This window comes from Mastomys coucha, unplaced genomic scaffold (assembly GCF_008632895.1).
Source record: "Mastomys coucha isolate ucsf_1 unplaced genomic scaffold, UCSF_Mcou_1 pScaffold16, whole genome shotgun sequence".
NCBI classification, from domain to species: Eukaryota; Metazoa; Chordata; class Mammalia; order Rodentia; family Muridae; genus Mastomys; species Mastomys coucha.
The window spans coordinates 39380047-39384650 of record NW_022196898.1 but is presented as its reverse complement, the minus strand read 5'-3'; the positions used below and the strand labels follow the sequence as shown (position 1 = coordinate 39384650).

Below are 4604 nucleotides of genomic sequence, written 5' to 3'. Positions count from 1 at the left end.
TGGGCAGGGGCTGTGACTCTCCTACCCTGGGGAGTGCTTGTTGTATCCCTTCTTCTCTTTGGCCCATTGCTTCCTTTGAAGACCGAAGTATACTTGACCATCCTAGTCCTAATTTGGGGAGGGAAGGAGATAAAAATAGTGCCTGAGATTAGAGTTTAGAACTTGTAGTTCCTAGTCTCATGAGGCTTCACAGCCCTGGCTATTCCTTTGCCAGGGAAGGACCAGTCACCTTGAAGTCAGGCCAAAAAGCAGGAACTGTGTCCCAAAGAAATCAGAATATCCTTTTTTTGTTTTTTGTTTTTTTTTGGATTTTTTTTATTATTATTTATTTATTTTATGTGTATGAGTACACTGTAGTACAGATGGCCATGGGCTATCATGTGTGTGGCTGCTGGGAATTGAACTCGGGACCTCTGCTGGCCCCACTCGCTCCAGCATAAATCCCTGTAGTTGTCTTCAGACACACCAGAAGAGGGCGTCAGATCTCATTACGGGTGGCTGTGGGATCCGAACTTAGGACCTTCAGAAGAGCAGTCAGTGCTCTTACCCACTGAGCCATCTCACCTCCCCCCCTCCCCCTTTTTTTTTTCCTTCGAGACAGGGTTTCTCTGTGTAGCCCTGGCTGTCCTGGAACTCACTCTGTAGAGCAGGTTGGTCTCAAACTCAGAAATCCATCTGCCTCTGCCTCCCAAGTGCCAGGATTAAAGGCGTGCGCCACCACTGCCCAGCCAAAATCAGAATATCTTAAAGATAGGTCTCGAAGTTACATTCGGCAAGATGGATGTATCTCCCCACCATATTTACTCCAAGAAATAACTCAGCATGTCTGAGAAATCTCCAAGCGATGAGCTGAGTCATTTTTAATTTTTTTTTTTGCCCCTTAAATCATTGCACATATTCTTGATTGTAAAGTATAGGTCATTCCTTGGAATATGCAGTGCATTTGTCCCAGGTTTCTCAGAGGATGTAAGAGCCATTCCACTCTCTGTATACACCAATAAAAAGTGGCATGATCAGTCACTGCTTACTGATGTGGGTTCTTAGAGATTGTGCAGGTTGGGCCACATCTTCCTTTTCTGGGCTGCCCACCTCTTAGATGTGTCCATTCTACCTGGCTGGGGCAAGGGAGACTGAGTGGTCATCTAACTCAGTCTTCAGCTTCAGGCATACACTGAGAAGCAGAGAGGCAGTCCTCCTTTCCGTACACTGTCACGGCTGTAGTCATGGTCAGGTAGTTTTAATACTAGAAAAATGAGTTCCAGAGCTCCTAGAGATGATAAATATTTACTGAGCTCTCTGAGGTGCTGTCGTAGAGAGCTTATTCTGAACAGAGCCATCCTGCCAGCAATTGCTGGCAGCTGCACGTGTGACTTCATCTTTGCTAAGAGCCTTCAGAGACTGTGGGGAAAGGGTCCTGTTATTCAATTACACATCTGGTGTCCTGTGGCCTTTGAGGGAACGGTCCTTTTCTCACTCGGAATGATTCCTGATAATTTCTCTCCTTGTTTGTTGATTTGTTTGTTTCTAGGTTGTTTGAGACAGGCTGGCTTTGAACTCCTGATCTTTTTGCCTCTCTCTCCCAAGCGCTGAGATTATGGACAGGCACCACCAGGAGCAGTTTTAGACATGTATCTTTTGGTTTTGGTTTTGAGACAGGGTTTCTCTGTATAACCCCGGCTGTCCTGGAACTCACTCTGGAGACCAGGCTGGCCTAGAACTTACAGAAACCCTCCTGCCTTTGTTTCCTGGGTGCTGGTATTAAAGACTATTTATATCCAGGAAACGTCATTTTTTTCTGTACTTATGTTCTTTGAAAAGGAGTGTCCTCATGTTTTTTTTTTTGTCATTGAGTTTGTCCACTCATTCAAACTGGACTCTACTTTCTCTATCCTTAGTAGGGCCTCCCTGTTTTAAGAGTCCATTCTTGACTGGGCACCAATCCATAACATTGACTCAGGGCTCTGAGCAGAGTTTAGAACATTGGGAGGAGCCTAGAGAAACTTTGATCAACCCATAGTTTCATGAATGTTAAATCACAAGAAGAGACATAGCTGGCATGTAGGGTTTATAGGGCTTTGTAGCTAGATTTGCACTCTTGGTTCTGGGTCTGTCAGTCAGGCCTCCTCCCTTCTCTGCTAGGTTGATCTCTCTTCTCTCTCTTCTCTCCTCCTCCTCCTCCTCTTCTCTCTCTGTCTCTGTCTGTCTTTCTGGTCTGTCTGTCTGTCTCTCTGTCTCTCTTAGTTTTCTGAAACAGGGTTTCTCTGTGTAGCCTTGGATATCCTAAAACTCACTCTGTAGACCAGGCTGCTTCAGTGCTGGGGTTAATGGCATGTTCCCCCCCTTCCCCCGCCAACCCCCAGCTCTCTCAAAGACATAATCAAGAAGAAACCTTTTACTACTTGGAAACTTACCCATGTCCTGTAGTAGAGGATTTTCTGGAACCTTTAAGGATATGCCACTAGAAGTAGTGGCTAGAGGGCTAGCAAGATGGCTGAGTATGGAGTAAATTTATGTGCTGCCAAGCCTTATGACCCTAATGCTGCTAGTTAACCTGGAGTGGATACAGGTGCCAGCAAGACCTAACCATTGGGATAGACGACTCTCCAGACCCTGGTGACTGTTGTTGATAAAAAGAGACAAGATTTTAAAAGAGAGAAATTCCAGCCTCAGGTTTTTCCTTCCCACACTTATACAGGAGCTAAACTAGGTGATAATGGCTCCCAGAGCTCACAGGTCATGAGAGTCGCAGCTCGGCTTTCATGTGATCGCACGGTTCCTTTTCACAAGTATGCACTTGCTACTCATTAAGGCTGAGCCTGCTGCTGATCCGCCCTAATTTGAAGGTGGACTGCTGTTGGAGGTAAAGTTGTGAATGTCACCTCCAGACAGCCTTAGGGTGGGTTTAGGTTAAGGTTTTGGACCCTCCTGTTGCAACATAATCTACCCTCTGTTTTCTTAACCTTTTTTTTTTTTTAAAGATGTTATTGAGCCAGGTAGTGGTATCGCATGCCTTTAGTCCCAGCACTTAGGAGACAGAGGCAGGTGATCTGTGAGTTCCAGGCCAGCACCTGATCTCTAGAGCAAGTTCAAGAAAGTCAAGACACAGACCCTATCTCAAAAAAACCCCTAAAAAACAAAAAAACAATAAACAACAAAAATGTATTAGTATTAATTGTTTTGTTTTATTTTTGAGACAGAGTCTCACTTTGTAGACCTGGAACAAAGTTGGACCTAAAACAAGACCTGAACTTAAGATTTATGTTTATTTTATGTGTGTGAGTGTTTTGCCTGTATGGCTGCCTGGACACCATATTGGTACAAGGAACTGCATCTGGGCCCTCAGCAAGAGCAGCCAGTTCATGTAACCAGCTCTTCAGCCCTATTACTTTGACCTCATGATGATGGTCAAAGGAGAAGCATGTTTGTCTTTCCTCCTTTCTTCCTCATTGTACCTATTTGTCATTGCCTTAGAATGCTGCTGCAGACGCTTGCCAGCTTGTCATCGCTATCCTTGTAGGGTTTTTTGGTTTGCCTAGGGCTCAAGCCCTGGGTCTCAAATATGTTAGGGTTTTATTGCTGTTGTTGTATTTTGTTTTAAGTTTTTGTTTTCCTCTGGTGTTATGAGATGGGTCTTACAGAACTCAAGCCTGTTTTAAGCTCCTTTTGTAGCCAAGGGTGACCTTGTGTTTCTGATCCTCTTGCTTTGAGTACAAATGCAAATGCTGAGATTGTAGTGTACGTCACTGAACCCAGATGTCTTGTCTCTACATTGTTGTTTCTGTTGTTACTTTGTTTCCAGACTTAATCTCACTTTGGGAGTTCGGCTGGCCTAGAATTTACAGCAGTCCTTAGGTCTTTGTGTTTTGAGTGCTGGCATCTCAAGTGTCACACTTGGCTTTGTCACTGGCTGTACATCCTGATTTCACTACTAGGCCACATTGCCAGCCCTCCACTAAATACTAAGACAGGGAATTACTAAATTGCCTGTGTTGGCCTAGGATTTTTGCTCCTTTTACCTCTGTCCTCCAGGAACTAGGATGGTAGGCATACACCATGATGACTTACTTTAGCAAGATTTTTTTGATAGTTTGTAATTTTGAGTAGAAGTAAACCAGCCTGCCCCTTTTCTGGTTTGGAGAATTGGTTTTTCTTAAACAAATTTTGAGTTAGCCTCATGCTAAAGTTTCAAAAGTCATAGGAAATTGACTGGTGTTGGTATATATGCAGCATGCATTGCCAGTATCTTTTTTATATTCTTGGTTTTTCGAGACAGAGTTTCTCTGGGTAGCCCTGGCTATCCTGGAACTCACTCTGTAGACCAGGCTGGCCTCCAACTCAGAAATCCGCCTGCCTCTGCCTCCCAAGTGCTGGGATTAAAGGTGTGCACCACCACTGCCCAGCACATTGCCAGTATCTTAACAGCATGTAGTAAATGAGTGCCTCAGAGTAGGACTCACTAGTGACTCCTTAAAATGCTAAGCACTGGGGCTGGTGAGATGGCTCAGTGGGTAAGAGCACTGACTGCTCTTCTGTAGGTCCTGAGTTCAAATTCCAGCAACCACATGGTGGTTCACAACCATCTGTAATGAGATCTGATGCCCTCT

General features: G+C 44.6%; 1 protein-coding gene and 1 long non-coding RNA gene across 2 annotated transcripts in view; one reads left to right on the top strand and one right to left on the bottom strand.

Moving 5' to 3' along the window:
- LOC116093217 overlaps positions 1 to 109 on the bottom strand; it is a 949-nt gene extending 840 nt beyond the window's left edge. Inside the window, exon 1 of the long non-coding RNA XR_004119665.1 lies at positions 26 to 109. This is a non-coding gene — a long non-coding RNA (uncharacterized LOC116093217). The remainder of the gene's footprint in view (positions 1 to 25) is intronic.
- Positions 1 to 4604, top strand: part of Ints3 (integrator complex subunit 3) — a 42573-nt gene that overhangs the window by 3815 nt on the left and 34154 nt on the right. The window lies entirely within an intron of this gene.